The sequence below is a fragment of the Lepidochelys olivacea genome (genome assembly GCF_965140295.1).
Source record: "Lepidochelys olivacea isolate rLepOli2 genome assembly, chromosome: 2".
NCBI lineage: Eukaryota > Metazoa > Chordata > Testudines > Cheloniidae > Lepidochelys > Lepidochelys olivacea.
In genome coordinates, this window is record NC_140412.1 from 75100159 (window position 1) to 75122930 (window position 22772).

Consider the following 22772-nt stretch of genomic DNA (forward strand, 5'->3'; position numbering starts at 1 on the left):
GCACACCCAGCGCGTGCTGCAGTCTCCTTAAGTAGGGGCCATATTCACAGAGCAGAATGTGCCAGTATTCTGCATGAGGGAGAGGGCATGGGGGTCTCTGCAGGGAACAGGGACTCTCCGCCGCCGTGAGGTGGGCCAGGTGGCTTGGTATCCTTTGCTGCCTCGTCCCTCCCTCTCCGGGCTGCGAGCCCAGGCTGCCGCTGAGTCTGCTGCATACGAGGCTCGGTGTGTGTCAGCAATGGCAGGGAGGGTCTCCTGGAGGTCCAGGGGCCAGAGGTGGTGGCTGTGCCCCAAGTTGGGCATAGGGGCATCAGTTTAATAATACTGCGTAGGGCCCCATAAATCCTAAGGATGGCCCTGATTCCTGCCTTATGACTCCATTAGACCCTCAAATGCAAGCCTCACATCACAGCAACATCCTCCAGCTAGCGAAACAGGCCATAGTGAGCAATGATCATTCTCAGAACATGCCACACAAATCCTTAGACCAGCCCATAGCCCAGGGCCCTAGGAATTGGGCAGATGCTTCCCACCACCTTTGAAGCCCTAAAAGTAACTCTGGAGCGGCTTTGCAGAAGCTACTTCAGGTCACTGACTGAAATAGACTTGTGCCACCCTAAATCACTGTCAACCCCCTGCTGAAAGAAGACTGAAGATCTGTGATCTGTTCGGCAAATGGATCCTTCAGTCACACACAGAACTTCATGGCAGGGAGGGGACTCCTTACCCCCTGACTCATCCTCCCCATATCCAGTACTTGCAGCGTGTAGCAAAGCTGCACTGGTTTTTGCTTCCGGGGGGAGAGTGGGCGTCCACAACCACTAAGTGTTCACGTTAACAAAATTAAACAGCCCTGCATGTGAACTAAGAAGCAAAGTAACTTGCATGGCACATGAATTAGGTCTCCATTTGGCATCACAAACTAAGCTCTTCCAATCCTTTTCTAACATATATTATAGAATAAACTCTGCCCGTGCCTCCCATCAATTGACAAACTACAGTATCCGCAGTGTTAGTCTGTATTCGCAAAAAGAAAAGGAGTACTTGTGGCACCTTAGAGACTAACCAATTTATTTGAGCATAAGCTTTCGTGAGCTACAGTCCACTTCAGCATCCGATGAAGTGAGCTGTAGCTCACGAAAGCTTATGCTCAAATAAATTGGTTAGTCTCTAAGGTGCCACAAGTACTCCTTTTCTTTTTGCGAAACTACAGTATGTTTACAGTAGCATATTAAAAGTATTAAAGTCTGTTTTGAGGTCCTAAATATGGGGAGGGGAAAGGCAGCAACCTCCTTTTTTGTAGATTTTTTTGTTTGCCCTTCTCTGCATAATTACATCCTAAAACATGACTGGGGGAATAAAGAGGTATAAATGTTAGTTCTCACACAGAGGAAAAGGAAAATGCCTATTGAAAGCATAAATCAGACTTGAAAACAAACACTACTGATCATGAGGTTAAGGATGGGTCTAATCTATACTTTATTAAATTCAAAAACACTTTGCAATCATATAACAGGAATCAGACAGGATCAAGGGGGCATTTTCACACCATCTGCTTCCTGTAAGCACATGGCATTGGTGGAACTCAGCACTTCCTGTCTTATCTCTCTGGGTTTCTATGATGGTCAGACTATGGAACAAAAGGGCCTAAATAAGCAACAGAAATAAACTCTATTTCAAGAGAGTAATGGATTGGGACTGGAAGAGTTTTAGCAGGTGCTAAAACTAGAGAGTATGCACGCTGCTACTGCTGACGACAACAGCATTAATATGTTAATGTGCATTTCCTAATTTTAAAAGAAAAGGCCTTGTTTGATATACTCTCCATTAGGATTTTTAAAAGAGAATGATAAATCTTAGACAAACTGTAGGCCATAAGCAATGATATAATTAGTCCACCAGCACCCTCACCCAAAACAAAAACATGAACAAAATACACCATTCTGTAACATGAGTAGAAAAGAGGTGGGGGAGGAGGTGTGCATAAATTAAGGGAGACCATGAAACAATTTCAGTATTTACAGTGAAGCATTTTGGGCTGTTAAGTAGGAAAAAGATCTTTGGAATACATAAGATTTTATTAAATCACAAAAATATGTATCAGTTCTATGTAGTCTCAAACTCTGCCCCAATACACTTGCCTCTCACCTAACAGGTTTCAGAGTAACAGCCATGTTAGTCTGTATTCGCAAAAAGAAAAGGAGTACTTGTGGGCACCTTAGAGACTAACCAATTTATTTGAGCATAAGCTTTCGTGAGCTACAGCTCACTTCATCGGATGCATACTGTGGAAAGTTTAGAAGATCTTATTATATACACACAAAGCATGAAAAAATACCTCCTCCCACCCCACTCTCCTGCTGGTAATAGCTTATCTAAAGTGATCACTCTCCTTACAATGTGTATGATAATCAATTACCAGCAGGAGAGTGAGTTTGTGTGTGTGGAGGGGGGCGGGGGGGGGTTAGAAAACCTGGATTTGTGTTGGAAATGGCCCACCTTGATTATCATACACATTGTAAGGAGAGTGGTCACTTTAGATAAGCTATTACCAGCAGGAGAGTGAGGTGGGAGGAGGTATTTTTTCATGCTTTGTGTGTATATAATAAGATCTTCTAAACTTTCCACAGTATGCATCCGATGAAGTGAGCTGTAGCTCACGAAAGCTTATGCTCAAATAAATTGGTTAGTCTCTAAGGTGCCACAAGTACTCCTTTTCTTCTCACCTAACAGTATGCTGTCATTCAATGCCAAGTTCAATTAAGTCTGAAAGTTTGCTTGAGAACCAGATCCACAGGTTAGCGAGGTTTTCTACAGCCACTCCCTGTCAGTTAGTAGGCAACCCACTGGAGACTGGCACAATCTCTAAGAAGGGCAAAATTGAAAGGAGGATGTGACATATCCTACAGTCATGTAGGTTACTTGTTTTAGTAATGTATTACTCCATAAATAATCTTTGAACAAATGCATGAGACCATTAGCTCAAACAGGAGGAGACTACATTTTTCAATGTACTGTAAAATTATTTATTGAGTGGGTTGTGCATTCCCTTTTCTGTGTACACTCTAATTTCATATTCTCATCGACATTTGAACAAATTGTTCAGTCTCTTGAGAAGGTCCACTGTCAATTCAACTTTTCAATCTTTTTTCCTAATTAAAATAAAGACCAGCAAGATCTATATTCCATTACCCTTTTCCCAAGTCACTCAGTTTCCCTGGAGGATTACTGGGAAGTTGCAGAATTCTGGAATATTTTCCTTTGTGATTTAGGGAATCTCAGGTGATCTGATACTGTACCTTGTTAGCTGTGCCAGAACCAAAGAGGGTAATACATTTCCCTACTTTCGTGTACACTGCTTGACTTAAAGCTTTTCAGTTGGGGCATTTTATTTTGAAAATTAAGCTTGAAACACAAGAAAAACCCCAACCCATCCTATCAATATTAAAGCCCCTTTTACTGGACATTTTTCATATTATTCTCATATGAGCCTCAACTAATCAGTGTCTCCCCCACCCTCACCACCCAAGCATGTATGAAACTGACTAAAACAGCACAAGACTAGATCTAGAGTAACACATGTTTTTACATGTAAATGCCATTTTAAAATTAAGAGGAGGCCAGATGATATAAGGTAGCTTCCTTAAAGGAAACTAATAAACATGAAAACAAAACTGATACCCAACAAGAAGAGTGATATAAGCCAGCTCCGTTATGTCAATTTACTAATTTGAAAGTTAGGTCATTTAATTATAAAGCAGAAACTGATTACTGGTATTGTTATGTTGTAAAGTTCTGCAGCATTTCAGACAACGTTGCCAACTGCTTAAAAAAAAAAAGTTCAAAAACTTTTCCACATATTGTACAGCACCAGTTAACAAATGGCATGCATCTCAAACTACGAAAGTTTATAACCCTGTATTACTTGGTGTCTGTAAAGTTATTTCACAGACAGACAATGCTGAACCACTATAAATACAACACACATTTTCCAATTATTTTGATAAATATCCCACATAGCTGGCATAGGTACAATCACAAAGACAGTATTACTGCTTCAGCTACTTCTAACTCAGCCATTATCATACATCTCTCACTATTATTTCAAGCATTAAAAAGGAAACAAACCGAGCACAATTGGTTTCAGAGTAGCAGCCGTGTTAGTCGTATTCGCAAAAAGAAAAGCTACAGCTCACTTCATCGGATGCATCCGATGAAGTGAGCTGTAGCTCACGAAAGCTTATGCTCAAATAAATTTGTTAGTCTCTAAGGTGCCACAAGTACTCCTTTTCTTTTTGAACACAACTGAAGCATCATGCATTTCTGATTTTCATCAGTGGCCACATTTTTCAGTGACGACTTAAATATTTAAACATTTTATTGCGGTATCACCTAGAGGCCTCATCCATGTCAGGGGCCCATTGTATTACACTCTAACAAACAAACAAACAAAAAAAAGAGACAGTCTCCACCCCAAAGAGTTTACAATCTAAAAAGACCTCACAGCAGGAGGAGACAAACAGGGGAAATGACCTTTTTTTAGAAAACTGTGGAAGATGCTTTACTTTTGGGTAGAGCGTTAGTATCCAGTGCTCTTTTCCAGAACATTTACCTATTGGATCATCTCTCTAGTCCACAGCTCAGGCCAATCCATGAGCAATATTGTCAATCTCTCTCCTTTTTATAACTGGTGATTGTAGCACAGGCTACTGTAGATGATTAATTGGTTACACAAACCCATATTAAAAATTAAATCCATTTTCTTGTCTCTGGTTTAAAATGAGCATAGTTACAAAGCAACATAAAGTAGCAGTAAATCATCTGTGAAGTCCCACCCTCACAAGAAGTAGTGAACTGGCAAGCATAATCAGCAGCGGTCATACTTTTCTGATCTAAGATAAAGAAGAAGAGGATGACAATAATGAAATTTGCCTCAGAGCAATGATGAAGGCAGTAGTCACTCAAGCATTGGCTAGTCAGCATCTTTGGAGCACGCACAACACATGCTAAATAGAATAAAGGAAGTTGCACTTCCCACAATGCTTATAAGCAAATTCAGTGACGAACGCCAGCTGAATGACAGATGAGACAGCACTAAATAAGCATGTGACTCACGCAGGAATATTCCCATTTTTATTCCTATAGAAGGAATTTTTAAAATTATGATCCATATTATTTTATAAGTTGTTTGTGATTCATGCCAGAAACTAAACTCTATAGTTACTGGTATATGCTCTTTGCAGTTCCTCCAGAAAAACGCAATACAAACATTTAAGTTGATGCAAATTCTTTGAGCCATACCTACAAGCCGCTATACGGAGGTCATCCCTCTAAATACTGAGGCTTATAAATACTGTACCCTATTTCCCTCTATGAAAAATTCTGTATGTAGTTAATGCCAAAATGTTCTTTATAAATATTTGTACTGTACTTTGTCCAACACAACACTGGCCACCCAAATAATCAAGGTTTAAGATAATCATGAGACTTTTCAATGTCATTAATAGACTTCAGGTGGTCGGTCCTGTTTTGCATAAACAAGATTATATCACATCTGTGAAACAAAGAACTTCAGAAAAGTTAAAGCTACATATTGCATTTCAATTTTTTATTCATTTATTTAATAGGGGGGAAGCCTCACTAAAGGCCAGATTGTGTCCCACAAGCCAGTATGCAGAAAGGATCTTCCTCGCATAGTTTTTTTTGCCTGTCTTAAGAGAACATATAGGTTAGCCACCTTCACAGCATTGTAGCTTTTCTGCCCCAGTAAGGGCTGATCCTTGCTCTGAGAATCTGCACATGTGGAAGAGGCAGGCCTGGGACCACCAGAGGTTAAATTAGGTTGGACATGCATTGTTTCTTCTGGCAACTTGGAGGCCAAGAACATGAACTATGCTAACTTTCCTGCTTAGCTCCATTTGTGTTAGTAACACCTTCTGAAAGGAGGGTTTGCAGGCTGCAGCAGATACACAAAACTCTGGCATTTCAATTCCACCCAAGCAGTTTGGGTGATCAGATGTCCTGATTTTATAGGGACAGTCCCGATATTCAGGACTTTGTCTGTTATAGGCACCTATTACCCCCAACCCCCATTCCGATTTTTCACACTGGTTATCTGGTCACCCTACCCAAACCATATGGCAACAACTCCGACATAACTCTTCCTTACACAGCTATGGAAATCAGGGTTTGATATAATATTTTCACCCTTCTGGCCTCTTTCATCTATGCATTGCCCTATGCTCTTACAAAACCCAGAAATCCACAGGACTTTGGAATAGGCTCTGTTTCTTCTACAGGGGAACAAACAAACAAACAGTCTTCTCCTTTCCCACTCCCAGAGTGGGGAATCTTTGCAAAGGGAACTTCAGTTTTCCATTCCTTCAGCTACTTATAGGCCTTCATAAGGCAGGGTGCAGTATGGTCTTTAGTCATTTGATATAAAGATTAGCATTGCTTTTAGCTGATCGTGCTGCATTGGTTCACAGTCCCTTCCAGAACACAAGCATTTTTTATTTATTTTATTTTATTTTTTGCAATGGCCTCAATATACAGTAGGAAGTGCCAACTTTTGAATACTTAGAGCAGGAAACTGAAATATGTTCAAAAAGAATACACAGAAAGCACTGCATCCAAAACTTTATTTTCCAGTTAAGTTGTTTGATTTTAAATCCAATCACACTTGTACTCAGACCTAAGAAACTATTTCTGAAAACATGAAGATTATGCATCATACAGCACAAACCTGGCATAAACATAGCTCTTCCTCACAGCTTTCTGAAATTCAGGGTTGGATATATTTTCCTCCTCACCCCCAATCTCACTACCCTCCTCTTCCACTCAGGACATCTGAATTAGTGTTTATTGTCCAAAAGATTTATAACTACAATGCTTTTAGTTTATTTATACTTATTTTAAATAATGGTAGGAGGGAAAACAGCAGAATAAAGACAGTGGACTTCAAGAAGGCAGACTTCATCTTAGAATGCTTAAGGAGCTGACTAAGGAGATATCTGAGCCATTAGCGATTATCTTTGAAAACTCATAGAAGATGGGAGGGATTCAAGAGGACTGGAAAAAGGGCAAATATAGTGCCATTCTATAAAAAAAAAGGGAAATAAGGACAACCCAGGGAATTACAGACCAATCAGCTTAACTTCAGTCGCCAGAAAGATAGTGGAACTAATAATCAAGCAATCAATTTGAAAACATCAAGAAGATAAGGTGATAAGTAGCAGTCAGTATAGATTTGTCAAGAACAAATCGTGTCAAACCAACCTATAGATTTCTTTGACAGGTTAACAAGCCTTGTGGATGGGGGGCAGTGGTAGATGTGGTATATCTTGACTTTAATAAGACTTTTTATACTGTCTTGCATGACCCTCTCAAACAAACTAGGGAAATACAACCTAGATGGAGCTACTATAAGGTGGGGCACAATGGTTGGAAACCCATTCCCAGAGAGTAGTTATCAGTGGTTTACAGTCAGGCTGGAGGTGGGGTCCCGCAGGGATTGGTCCTGGGTCCAGTTCTTTTCAATACCTTCATAAATGATTTAGATAATGGCATAGAGAGTACGTTTATAAAGTTTGTGGATGATACCAAGGGGAGGCATTGCAATTGCTTTGGAGGACAGGATTAAAATTGAAAATGATCTGGCCAAACTGGAGAAATGGTCTGAAGTAAATAGGATGAAATTCAATACGGACAAATGCAAAGTATTCCACTTAGGAAGAAATAATCAATTACACAAACACAAAATGGAAAATGAAAGCCTAGAAAGGAATACTGCAGAAAGGGATCTGGAGGTTGTAGTGGATCACAAGCTAAATGTGTGTCATTGTAACACTGTTGCAAAAACAGAGAACATCATTCTGGGATGTATTAGCAGGAGTGTTGTAAGCACGACACGAGAAGTAATTCCTCCGCTCTATTCTGTGCTGATAAGGCCTCAGCTGGAGTACTGTGTCCAGTTCTGGGCACCACATTTCAGGAAATATGTGAACAAATTGGAGAAAGTCCAGAGGACAGCAACAAAAATGATTAAAGGTCTAGAGAAAATTACCTATGAACAAAAATTGAAAAAACTGGGTTTGTTTAGTCTGGAGAAGAGAGGACTTATGTCCCCCGCTCAGTTTTCAGGTACATAAAAAGTTGTTACAAGGAGGAGGGTAAAAAGTTGTTCTTGTTAATCTCTGAGGATAGGACAAGAAGCAATGGGCTTAAATTGCAGCAAGAGAGGTTTAGGTTGGACATAAGGGTAGTTAAGCACTGGAACAAATTGCTTAGGGAAGTTGTGGAACCCCCGTCATTGGAGGTTTTTTAAGAACAGGTTAGACAAACACCTGTAAGGAATGGTCTAGTTATTATGTAGTCCTGCCTTGAGTGCAGGAGACTGGACTAGATGACCTCTCGAAGTCTCTAGTCCTACACTTCTATGAGTCAGCATACTCAGAGAATTGGTAGGCAAGATCCCATTGGAAGCAAGTGTAAGGGAAAAAAAATGTTCAGGAAAATTGGCAGGTTTTTTTGGAGAGACAGTATTAAGGGCACAAGAGCAAACTATTCCAATACATAGGAAAAATATGAAGTATGAGAAAAGACCACCCTGACTTAACCAGGAGATCCTCAATAACCTGAAACTCAAAAATGAGTCATACAAATAGTGAAAACTAGGTCAAATTATGAAGGATGAATATAAAAAAACAACAACGAGCATGTAGGGACAAAATTAGAATGGCCAAGGCAAAAAAAAAAAAAGATTAAACTAGCTAGGGACATAAAGGGTAACAAGAAATTTTTTTTTATAGCTTATGAGAAGCAAGAGGTAGACCAAGGCGCATTACACAATGAGGATGGAATGACAACAACAGAAATAACAGAAAATGCAGCAATGGCAGAAGTATAAATTGGGTAGGATTTGAGGCTAAAATAGGAAATGAACAAGTTAAGAATTACTTCGGCCATGTCTACGCTACCACTTATGTCGACAAAACTTATGTCGTTCAGGGGTGTGAAAAAAACACTCCCCTGAGTGACCTAAATTATGCCAGCATAAATGGTAGTATGCATAGCACTATGTCGGTGGCAGAGCTTTTCCCGCTGACATAGATAACTCCACTCATTGGGGGTGGCTTAATTATGTAAACAGGAGAGCTCTTTCCCCTTGGCACAGAGCAGCTACACGAGAGATCTTACTGCAGCGCAGCTGCATTGTTACAGCTGTGCCACTGTAAGCTCTCTAGTGTACACATAGCCTTAGACAATTTAAAGGTCTTCAAGTTGGCAGGGCCTGATGAAATACATTCTTAACTATTTAAGAAACTGGCTGAAGACCTCTCTGAGCCATTAGCAATTATCTTTGAGAACTCATGGAGGACAGGATAAGTAAAGGGCAAATATAGTACCTATCTATAAAAAAAAAAGGGGGAATAAGGACAATAAGGGAATTACAGAACAGTCAACTTAACTTCAGTACCTGGAAAGATAATGGAGCACATAATGAAACAATCAACCTGTAAACACCTATAAGAAAATAAATGGATAAGTAACAGGCAATAAGGATTTGTCAAGAACTAATCATATCAGAGCAACCTAATATCCTTCTTTGACAGAATAACAAGCCTTGTGGATAGCAGGGAAGCAGATGTCATATATATCTTGACTTTAGTGAGGCTTTTGATACCATCTCACATGACCCTCTCAAACAGACTAGAGAAATATAGTCCAGATCATTAGTTCTCAAACTGGGGCGGACCTCCCAAGGGAGGCCCGAGTCGTGTACTGTTTTGTTGTTTGTTATTTTTTAAATAAAGAGCTCTAGCTGTCAGCCCCGGATGGCTGGGGTTCATGCAGAAGGGCCGTGCACATCCAGTAGGCAGTGGTAAAAGAGGACGGAGCCCTACCATCCAGGCTTGGGCTCTCCTCCCCTCCCCGTAATAGCTCACCAAGAGGTAGCCCAAGCTTGGGCTCTCCTTGCCCACCCTCTGCTCCAGTCCCTCACTAGGAGACAGCTCAGGCTCTCCTTCTTCCCCCACTCCCTGCCCCAATCCCTCACTGGGGACAGACACAAAGAAAGGGGACCCGATCAAATAAGTTTGAGAACCACTAGTCTAGATGGACCTATGATAAGGTGGGTGCACCACTGGTTTGGAAAAGTTTTCTCATGGCTCACAATTAAGCTGAAAGAGCATATCATCTGGGATCCCACAGGGATCTGTCCTGAGTTTGATTCTATTCGATAGCTTCATAAATGATTTGGATAATGACAGAGAGTAAACTTAACATGTGTGGATGAAACCATGCTGGGAGGGGTTGCAAGCACTTTAGAGGACAGGATTAAAATTCAAATGATCTTGACAAATGGTCTGAAATAAACAGGATGAAATTCAATAAGGACAGGAAGGAATAATCAATTGGACAAATACAAAATGGAAAATTACTGCCTAGGAAGAAGTACTGCATAAAAGGATCTGGGGTTGATGACAGATCACAAGCTAAATATGAGTCAACAATTTAATACTGTTGCAAAATAAGCAAATATTCTGGAATGTATTAGCAGGAGTGTTGTAAGCAAGACATGAGAAGTAATTCTTCCATTCTAGTCAGCATTGATATGGCCTCAACTGAAGTAGTGCATCCAGTTCTGGGCACCACACTTTGGGAAAGATATGAACAAATTGGAGAAAGTCTAGAGGAGAGTAACAAAAATGATTAAAAGTCTAGAAAAGACGACCAATGAGGAAAGATTGAAAAAAAGAAACGGGGGAGGTTGTTCAGCCTGTAGAAGAGGATACGGAGGAGTGGACATTGAATACTTAGTCCTACTTCAGTGTAGGGGACTGCTCTAGATCAGTGGTTCTCAAAGCCGGTCTGCTGCTTGTTCAGGGAAAGCCCCTGGCGGGCTGGGCCAGTTTGCTTACCTGCCACGTCCGCAGATTTGGCTGATCGCGGCTCCCACAGGCCGCAGTTCGCTGCTCCAGGCCAATGGGGGCTGCGGGAAGGGCGGTCAGCACGTTCCTCGGCCCGTGCCGCTTCCTGCAGTCCCCATTGGCCTGGAACGGTGAACTGCGGCCAGTGGGAACCACAATCAGCCAAACCTGCAGACGCGGCAGGTAAACAAACCAGCCCGGCCCGCCAGGCGCTTTCCCTGAACAAGCAGCGGACCAGCTTTGAGAACCACTCCTCTAAATGACCTACTAAGGTCCCTTCCAGTCTTACACTTCTAAGATTCTATGAAAAAAAGGATTTATTAGCACTTATTTGAGATGACAGTCCTAGATCCCCATGACTTAGAAGTAATGTACCTATTTACTACTCAGCAGAAAGAGACCCATTTCAGATTCAGGACTTTATACCGCATCACTAGGTATTCCCTATTTAGGCATACACACCCCAAAAAACACAGCTGCAACTACTTTACTCAACACATCCTCCTAAATATTCAAATAAGCACTTCTGACAAGTACATAGGTTATACTATACAGCTCCTCTCATTACAAAGGATCCTAAACTGCTTTACAAATTATATTTCACAAAACATATACAATCACTTTCCCACTCACTCAAGTATGGCACTTTTAGCATATATCTAACAGTAACAATGAATATTTTTTTAAAAACACACTGAAAAATGCAGTTGAAAAACACTGAGCTTTCTTCCAGAATGTTACAAATATAAAAGTCTTCAAGTTACAGTCAGATAACTGTCTTGCGTTTCTTTTAATGATCAGTATATTTTTATATATATATATAATCTCCCAGTCTGATGAAGTCCCTCATCATCTCACCCAGAGTGAGAAGACAGCATTTCTAGGAGAGTCTGACAAATGCCATCTATTTCTGTAGAGTCTAAGATTCTTTTTTTAAAAATGAAAATTATTGAATCTTATGGCTTCTCAGAAAACTTTAGAACCATGACCTAAGCATGAACAAATCTTGCAGTGGCCAAGCAATGAGATCTGCTGCTTCTAACCAGTGGGACTAATAAGAGGTGCTCCTAGACTTTAAGACCAGAAGGGACTATCACGATCATCTAGTCCAACCTCTTTGCACACCACAGGCCACAGGACCTTCTGCACCCCCTTCTGCAATAGATCCATAACCTCTGGCTGAGTTACTGAAGTCCTCAAATCTTGATTTAAAGACTTCAAGTTACCATTTATTCTACTTTAAATCAGCAAGCAATGTGGCTATGCTGCAGAGGAAGATGAAAAAAAACCCAGGGTCTCTGCCAATCTGACCTGAAGGAAAATTCCTTCCTGACCCCAAATATGATGATCAGTTGAATCATGAGCATGTTGGCAAAACCCACTAGCCAGACACCTGGGAAAGAATTCTCTGTAGTAAGTCAGAGCCCTCCCCATCTAGTGTCCCATCTCCAGCCATTAGGGGTTATTGCTATTAGCAGTTGATTAGACAAAGGTGGGAAAGGGATTGCAAACACTTTTCAGGATAGAGCTAAAATTCAAAGGGATCTTGATAAATTGGAGAATTGGGCTACAGACAACAAAATGAAATTCAACAAAGACAAATATATGGTGCTACACTTATGGGAAAAAAACAAATGCACAAATACAGAACAGGGGATAACTGGCTTGGCAGCAGCACTGGTGAAAAAAATCTGGGACTTGTGGTAGATCACAACCTCGACAGGAGTCAATAATGCGCGGCTGTTGCTAAACAAAGCAAATGCAATTTTGGGTTGCATTAACAGAAGCATAGCATAGCATGCAAGGAGGGGATAGTACTGCTCTACTTGGCACTGGTTAGGTCTCAACTGGGGTACTGTGTCCAATTTTTTACTACTGTTGTACAGAAAGGCTGTAGAGAAACTGGAAAGGATCCAGAGATGAGCAACAAAGATGATCAAAGGGAAGGAAAGCAAGCCATATGAGCAAAGGCTGAAGGAACTGGATATGTTTAGTTTGGAAACGAGGAGATTAAGGGGGAACATGATAGCAGTCTGCAAATACTTGAAAGGCTGCCATAAAAAAGATGGAGAAAAGTTGTTCTCTCTTGCCACAGAAGGCTGGACAAGGGGCAGTGGGTTCAAACTACAGCATAGTAGATCTAGATTATATCTCAAGAAAAACTTCTTAACTGTAAGAATAGTAGGACAATATAACAAACTGCCTAGGGAAGTCGTGGAAGTTTCTTTATTAGAGGTTTACAAAAAGATGGTGGATGGCCATCTGTCTTGGATGGTTTAGACACAACAAATCCTTCATCTTGGCAGGGGGCTGGACTAGATGACCATTGCAGTCCCTTCTAACCCCATGATTCTATGTTCTTGCACTGCAATGGCAGCCAGTGACAGCAGTAGCACCTCCTACACCCTATTCCCACACCACCTGACTGTACACCCTCCAAGCAGAGGCCAGCAGCAGCATGAAAATACTTAGCTAGCCTCTGACACATGGAATACAATGGGTGAAAAGATACTGTATACAGATACACAACTGAGGAAACTAACCTTATCTGTCTGAAAGAGAAAACAGACACCTGAGCCCCAAGTGACAAGGTTTCTGGACTATGAACCTTCCAAACTCCTCTTGCAGCCAGAAAAACTTAAAGTTTTATCCATCTCATCATATTCTGTTTATTGTTCTTATCAGAATCTACTGAACTGTCTTGTTTTATACAGTAAGATGGACATAAACTCTACATGCTTAACACTTTTCACAAAGGGCACAATTCTGCTCCCACTGAAGTCAAAGGCAAGAAACCCCTAAATACAAACTGAAGCAGGCCCTAAATGTTTAAAACAATAAATCTGGAGATTTAAGAGCAAGGTTTTTTGTATACTTACTGCTTTGGGGGGGGTGTTTTTTTTTAACTTTGTCTACAGATTAGCCATTTTAGATGTATTTTGTTTACTGCTGAATATTTTAGGGGCTGTTTGTATGTATTTTTGGTCTTTGACATGGCAAAAACCTTCAATCAATACCATTTGATATGAGAACAGGTACAGCATGAGCAGCAGCAGTACGAGATTCCTCAAGTTACGCTGCCCTCTCCCCTGTGCTGCAGCAAGCATTCTAGTGGTGAGAGGGTATTTCACACTCCCAAACCTATTCAATCCGTCACCTTTTTGCTGAGACAGACAATCGTGAAGGTGTAAATTTGATGGAGAAATATCCACCTAACATCTTGAGGATAAACCGTCTTTATAAATATCTGTAAAATAAGTTTGGTTTTTAAATTAAAAATTAGCAAGGAAGTCAGAAACAATAAAATCTGTTTCAGAGTAGCAGCCATGTTAGTCTGTATCCACAAAAAGAAAAGGAGTACATGTGGAACCTTAGAGTACCTGTGGCACCTCACGAAAGCTTATGCTCAAATAAATTTGTTAGTCTCTAAGGTGCCACAAGTACTCCTTTTTAATAAAATCTGTGTAAATTAGAGCACTATCGACAGTTTGGTGATCAAATGCAAACCTACCCAAGACACAGGCATTTGTTACAATTTGATGTGCACAAACCTCTTTCTATGGTCGAGAATGGAATTAAAATCATTAAACCAAAACGTTTGGTCAAGCCTTAGTTCTAATACTACTAAGTCCATAGCAAACACCCATCATGCACATATGCCAGACCATCCAGACTGACCCTATTCATGCTAATGAGCCTCCTTTTCCACCACTTCTCTCCACAGCAAGAGTTAAAAACTAACACCTGATCTACACTTATAAATTGGTATTGCTGTTGGTAGAGAGAGGAGGGCCTGGTACAGCAGCATGTTTCGTTCGGGAAATATGGTCACCCTAATTTTAATGTTATTTTAAAACGTGGGGTGAGAGGGAGGTATTTGGTACACATAAGCAGAGATAGCTATGCTGTCAGCTGCATTTAAGTTGTGGCTCTCCAGAGCTATGCAAGAAAGAAGATGTAGCTTAACTGAATCCTTAAGTTAAACAGAGCAGAACTGGTGGATTAGTAGACCCAAACAGCCAAAGTGTTTGCCCAGTTGAATCAGTGAAAATAGACAGGTCTAGTATGAACAGCATGCGCCATCAAGGCCTAGGCTCTACTTCATTCAGTAACTTCTGCTATTCAACAGAGTCTATGTGAATAGCATAATACACCGGATGCTATTTTAGATTTATATAGAAAAACATCCCAGAATATTTAACAAACTGAAATGTGGCCACCTCTCAGCAACTCAACTTATAGAACTAGAGTCTATGTAACATGGCTATTTAATGTCTATGCACAGCACAAAGGGCTGATTTGAGATTTCAAGGTATTATTTGAATAATCACCATCCAGTTGTCTACCTCAGGAGGAAAATGGACCAAGTCAGCCATGCTGAGATTTGAACTTCCCAAACTAAATGTTTTAAACCATCAACCCTTAGACCAATATAGACCTAATGATTCAACTTATATCTTCAGCTACCTTCAAACTCCGGCCCAATTAATATGAATGTGGAGCCCTAAAGGAAAGCAGTTATAACCCGCAGACTACCACAACTCATCCAGGAGTGGACTATATTCTATACTGAAAAATGAAAAATAGACTATTACACTTCATTAAATTGATCAAGTCAATGGAAGCCAGGTGTCACAAGATAAGTCTCCTCTGGCTACAGAACGGCTGATTCCATTACCGTGTTCCATTATAAGGATATTATTTCTGTTATATCAAGTGGTTACTGTATAGTTAATCATTTTACCTGACTGATGTGAGTGCAAAGTGACAGTTGCTTCCTAAACCATTATTGACCTGATGTGTTCTGACCAACTGGTTTTGAAAACAGGCCTACTTTAGTGCGTGCTGCAGTCAAAGACCAGTTTGTCCATAGAAAAGTATTTCTTTAGAAGTATAAGAGTTTCTAATAAGCTGGTTGAGGTGTTTGTATTTGTTGTTCTGGAGGCAGATCTTTCTTGATAGTGGGTTCATAACTCTGAAATTTGCTCCTTGCAGAAATACTCTTTCAGAAACAGCTGCAAGATGCTCCTCTTTGTCCAGGCCTTCCCAGCCAATTAAATCCTGGTATCCTGACTTGTAACGCTGCAGGCAGCAGGGGAATGTGGTGTTTGGTCTCTCTCTCATTATGATTATTACTATGTCTTAATATATGCTTTTTAAGGTGCCCAGATACAAGAGACATGGGTGCCAAAATAAATGCTTGCAGCAACACATAAACATATAATCTTTTATCAATGTTTAAATTATCAATCTGACTTGACACAGATTCCATTTGATGTTATGAGTCAATTCCCTAAAATAACCTATTTTTAACTGTATTGTACAAGATAGGTGCTAGATTCAACTTTAATTTTACATGCAGAAAAAGTATAGTGGTGAAAGACAATGATGAAAAAATACTTGTATGACTGGCTGCTCAAGATACTGCTCACCTTTGAGGGATATTTCTGGGATGCCATCGAAGATGTAAAATCTACTTCACATAAGACCAGGGTGCAGAAAGGGAGAGAGAAGCTAATCACTTGCTACACTTTCCTATTTTGTCATTTTTGAGCTAAGTTACTGAGGCAGCAATAAACTAATATATCAATTACTGACTCATCCATGGCCCCAATTCTAGTAGGTCAGAAAGCCTCAGATACTACCACAGGTGTGTATTTGGAAGAACGTCACAACATTCTTCACTGAGGAAAGACAATTGCACAGAAGAGTATTTTCTAGTCTACATAAATCATTTAAAGCTCCCATTTCCAATGCAATGCCAAAAAGCAGCAGGGCTTTTAGAATACTAGTTATAATCCATTTCAGTGAAGTCTGAAACATTAAAAACCTGGCGATGGTCTAGTTTAAGGAATATCCTCCTAGAACAAAATTCCCATTTAGGAACTGTTAATGTTTTAGAATCATAGAACATCAGGGTCAGAAGGGACCACAGGAGGTCATCTAGTCCAACCCCCTGCTCAAAGCAGGACCAATCCCCAACTAAATCATCTCAGCCAGGGCTTTATCAAGCCTGACCTTAAAATCTTCTAAGGAAGGAGATTCCACCACCTCCCTAGGTAACGCATTCCAGTGTTTCACCACCCTCCTAGTGAAAAAGTTTTTCCTAATATCCAGCCTAAACCTCCCCCACTGCAACTTGAGACCATTACTCCTCGTTCTGTCATCTGCTACCACTGAGAACAGTCTAGATCCATCCTCTTTGGAACCCCTTTTCAGGTAGTATTTATTCCTTTGAGAAAAAATGTTCTATCAAATTATAAAGTTAGCTTTTTTGCTGGGTTCTTTTGCATCCAGATTAGATTTTATAATTTAAAAGATAAACTGCAGGCAGGCTTATTAAGTGTGTTTTGCAAAAAAGGGTCTGCCTTAAATAATTATTAAGCCTTACTTATTCTACATAGCACATACAGAGGAAGATATGATCACTGCTCCAAGAAATTCATAATTTAGGGGACAAATTTTCCTCACTTCATTCATGTAATTAAATTTCTCTGGCCTAAATGGGACTAGTCACAAAAAGTGAGCAAATCTGGCAGCACACCAGACACAGACAATACATAGTCTAAGCATACAGGACATTAGAGGAGTATCCAGGCTCCAAGTGAGGCAGACATATATTTTAATAAAACAGAGTTAACCTACTTTAGGAGGATTAATGCTGAAGACTTCACAGAAAAGTGTTTTAGAAGGGATCTGAAGGAAAAAAAGGAGGCCATTTGGCATGGATGGAGAGAGGCAGTTCCTAGTGTAGGAGGCAGCATGGTAGGAGGCATGAAATCTGATTTAAACAACATTAGATTCTGTTTAATCCCCTGGAATGAAAATATTTAAAATTTAAAATATTTAAGAGATTAGTCTTTTTTGATTACATTAGAGGCCTTTTATCTCTGAGAGGAGGCTTTTAGTGAAGGCCACATTCTGGTTGGGTCATTCAAACCACTATTTGTAATGCAGTGACCTGCGTTGAGTGGAATAGAGTCCTCCTTAAAACATTATATAATTATACTGGAAAGGAGGTCACCATCATTGCACACCAGAATCTCCAAGGAAAAGGTTGCTAGTGCCGCCTCGACCCTTTGGAAGTTCTTGAGGAAGACCATTCTTGAGCCAGACCTCATCAGTATTGTCTGTCCTTCATTTCTTATGCAAAAAATTAAGTCAGTTATAGATAAAAGGGTTTTTTGTATCTGAGCAAAAAGCAACACGTCCTTTCCATTCCTGTCTCTCCCCCACTCCCCAAAAGGAAAGAAAACACACACTCCACCCAACTCTGGGTGGGATTTTCAAAACTGTGTGTATTGACCTAACTCTGCTCCCATTGAAGTTAATGAGACTGAGCAGAGTTAGGCCAATGTTAAGCAGCTGTGAAAATCCTATCCTCTGTTTTTTAAGTGCAGGGCCTACACATAAGTAAAAGCTGTGTACATACACCCTGGTGTAATACATCCAGCTTGTACATTTCTGTTTAAGCCCTCACCCTCCTTTTTGTTTTTAAAAAAATGATTTGTAATAAAACACGGGAGAGAAGTAATTTTCAGACTAAACCTATTGGTGCATCAAGGAAGGCATCAGTCACAAACTTATTCGTCTTTAAAAATGGCCCATGACATTAGAGGTCTAGCACACTGTAAAAATGGATAAATATTGCAGAAAAATATTTTGACAGAATTGCTAACCCTCCAGAACCTAATGGAGTGTAGCATTTCTGAGTAGTAGAAAATAAATTTCACACAAAAAAGTCTTCTAATTATGCAGACACTCCATTAGGTTTCAGAGATTTAGTAAATACTACACAAATATTGTATCTCAAATGGTTGCCCATTTTACAGTGTTAACCAACTAAATTAACAAGCAAGGATTAATCTTGTAGACAATGCTTTCCTATAGCAAACACCTCTTTTGTATTCTCAGTTCTGTTGTGTTTTTCCTCAGATAGTTTGCCTGAATTATTCCTACAAGGGTGCAAGTCCCAAATATTGCATAACATGGCAAAGTATACCAAAGCTGTAAGAAGCCACTAATTTACACTGGGGATTTACCTTCCTGCATGAGCAAGCCCCCAGAGTTAAAGTATGGCCCAGACTGACCACTCCCATGGAAATTTCCACAAAAGGGAGCTCTGTCAGAAGGAAAACTGAAAAGGAATCCTCCAAGTCCTGGTCTACACACAATTTTTGTAACAGTATAAACTATTTTGCTTAGAGGTGTGATTTTTTTCTGAAGTAGTTATATCGGTACAACCCCTAGCATGGATGCAGGGGTTGTACCAGTATAGAAGGTGCTGTATATTGTTATAGCTGATTCCCCTTTCCTGTATGGAATAAACTATACTGGTATAACTACAGCCACGCTGGGGTGGAGGGGGTTGTACCACTTTAACTATACTGGGATAATGAAAGTGGCACAACTGTCACGTATAGACAAACCCTAAGTGTGTTTTCCTGGGATTGTATGAGGTGGGCATGGGGCACTCCATTCCACCTCTGCTATTAGGACTCCCAAGTTCCTTTAAACTTCCTTAATGTGGATTTCCATGTGCAGAGAGTTCATTTGAGTTCATTCTGTATTAATATTACCCTGGATTCCTGATGGTACTCTGAAGAGGGTGTAGGGGAGAGGATGTACTTACCTACACATCACCCACTGACTCCTGACATAGTATGGACGGGGGAAGATCTGCGGGGGGGGGGGGGGGGGGGGGGGGGAGGGGAGCCTTTCTCCCTCTGCTGGTCTGATTAGGGAAATGATTTGACAACTGAGAAGAGCTGATACACCTAATTATCTAACTCCTCAACTATTCTTATTTACAGATTTATGTAATCTTGTCTGCCATGACTATCAGTTTTCACTTGATTTCAGGGGCTCTACCACAACAGTAACAAGATTACTAGTTGTCAGAGCATGAAAAATTTACTTGTCGGCACTGAGAGGGAAGTTATTCCTAGATAACATGGAGGCCCAAACCATCAAGTTGTATAGAATTTAAATTTCTATTAAAAGAAGCTTCTAGCACTTATGATTGTGAAGATAGCCTTTCCTCTTCCTTTTGAAACAAACCAAAGCAGTACAGTCTTCCTGAATCTACAGACAGACAGCTCTAATGTTTCCACTAATGTTCATGGCTTTGTAAAACAGCAGCAAAAATGAAAACCAAACTTGTCAGTTTCACTGCTGCTACTCAGCCCTCTGGGTAGCAGCAAAATAATCAGGAATCACATTTAATGTCTCACTGCTTCTTGGGCACAAATGTAAGCACTGGAGAACTTGAAAGGGGATCAAAAATTTAAACTGGAAGGTGAAGAAAGGGTAGAGCTATGGGGTATGTCCACACAGCAATTACAAACCCATAACTGCCCCGTGCCAGCTGACTCAGGCTCATAGGGATTGGGCTAAGTGGTTGTTCAACTGCGGTGTAGATGTTTGGACTCAGGCTGCAGCCCGAGCTCTGGGACCCTTGCAGGGGGAAATGCTCCTTCCTATTTATAGCATCTAGAAGGGATGAAGCATCAAGTTTATAAGACATCTTACTAGTCAGAGCCAAATAAAAAGAGAGAAATAGAGATGGCACCACAAGCAGGTTTCAGGAACAGAGCCCTGTAGAAAACCCTGTACCTTTCCCTTCATAGCAGGGGGTGTCAGGAGGGTTAGGTTTTTCTCCAAGATATTGGAAATGGAGCCTCTCCACCCTTGTCTTTAATCTACTAGCCAGAAGCAGAAGCATCATGTCTGATGAATTATTCAAGTATTGCTACTTGTCAGCGATTCTACCCCACTCCTGATTAGTAGACGGGAAACATAACTCTTATTCTCAGACAGATACTTTTTTCATAATCTTGGCAAGATTCAGTCTTGGTGAAAGTAGTTGCGACTCCATTGATTTAACTGACGTAGTGATGCAAGTAGTTGCAATTTAGTTTGGCCCATTGTTTTCACACTCCACTTATCATTATTACTACAGATATACTGTTTGTTTTTCCTTTTGTCTAGAATAACATGCCATACCTTATGTCTGCTCAGATGTCAGATTTGATGTTGACATCTGTATTCATCATACCAAAAAAAAAAAAAACAAAAAAAAAAACCACCCCACACACACAAACCCCTCTTGGACAATTTAACCTGCACAATCTCTAATTGCCACAACAGTGCATTAAGCTCACAAAAGCTTATGCTCAAATAAATTTGTTAGTCTCTAAGGTGCCACAAGTACTCCTTTTCTTTTTGCAATTACATAAGAGTATACAATTCTAAATCCATTTTTCTCTAGAATTCCCAAATAATCTGTTACTGAAAAGTAAAACTGAATAGTTAGTTTTTGGCACCCTCTACTGGAAATTCTGGGAACATACTTGTACAGTACTATGAACTTTTAAATACAAGGGCTAAATATTAGAAATTACTTCAATCCAGCCCCTAAAATATGTATGCTTATTTTTATGAGTGCAATTTTGAACATCAAGTTTTTCTGCACACAAATAGCATTTGTGCACAGCAATTGTCACCCAATTTCCCAGCTGAAGCACAAAAATCAAGTTGGCACAAACCAATCCAAGATTTGGGACATCCAAAAAATGCAGGCACCTAAAATTTATGCATGCAAATTTAGAAACAATGTTTGTAAAACTGGTGCCTAAGGATAATGGATCTTCTGTGAGAGGAAACAGGTAACCATTTTGTAAAAAACATAAGAACAGCCATATTGGATCAGACTCACAGTCCATCAAGCCCAGTATCCTGTCTTCTGACACTGGCCAATGCCTGATGATTCAGAGGGAATAGACAGAACAAGGAAATTCTAGAGTGATCCATTCCCTGTCACCCAGTCCCAGCATCTGCCAGTCAGAGGTTTAGGGACACCCAAACCATAGGGTTAAACCCCTGACCATCTTGGCTAATAGCCATTGATGGACCTATTCTCCAAGAACTTAATTCTTTTTTTAACCCAGTTATTCTTTTGGCTGTCAAAACATTCCCTGGCAAAGAGGGTCACAAGTTGATTGTGCATTGTATGAAGTAGTACTTGGGTTTGGGTTTTTTTGTTTTAAACCTTTTGCCTGTTAATTTTATTGGGTGATCTCTGGTTCTTGTGCTATGTGAAGGGGTAAATAATACTTGCTTATTCATGTTCTCCGCACCGTTAATGATTTTAAAGAGACCTACATCATACACCCCTTTAGTCATCTTTTTTCTAAGATGAATAGTCCCAGTCTTTTTAATCTCTCCCTCATATAGAACTGTTCCATACCCCTAGCCATGTTTGTTGCCCTTTTCTGTATCTTTTTTGAGACGAGGCAACCAGAACTGCACATAGTATTCAAGGTGTGGGCATACCATGGTTTTAAATAGTTGCATTATGATATTTACTGTCTCATTAACTATCCCTTTCCTAACGGTTCCTAGCATTGTTAGCTTTTTTGACTGCACACTGAGCAGATGTTTTCAGAGAACTATCCACAATGTCTCTAAGATCTCTCTTTTGACTGGTAACAGCTAATATAGACCCCATTATTTTGTATGTATAGTTGGGATTATATTTTCAACTGTGCATTAAAAATTTTGCATTTATCAACATTGAATTTCATCGGCCATTTTGTTGCCCAGTTGCCCAATTTTGTGAGATTCCTCTGTAGTTCTTCGCAGTCTGCTTTGGACATCACCATTTTTAATAATTTTGTATCAACTGCACATTTTGCCACCTCACTGTTTACCCCTTTTTCCAACTCACTTATGACTATGTTGATTATTATAATATATATATATATATATATACACACACACATACACACACACACACCATTATTATTATATAACGGTGTGTACCTTACAGGTTATCCTAGC

The 22772-nt window shown here is 40.1% G+C and overlaps 1 protein-coding gene across 4 annotated transcripts in view; it reads right to left on the bottom strand.

The window, feature by feature from the left end:
* SPIDR (scaffold protein involved in DNA repair) overlaps positions 1-22772 on the bottom strand; it is a 336133-nt gene that overhangs the window by 293271 nt on the left and 20090 nt on the right. The window lies entirely within an intron of this gene.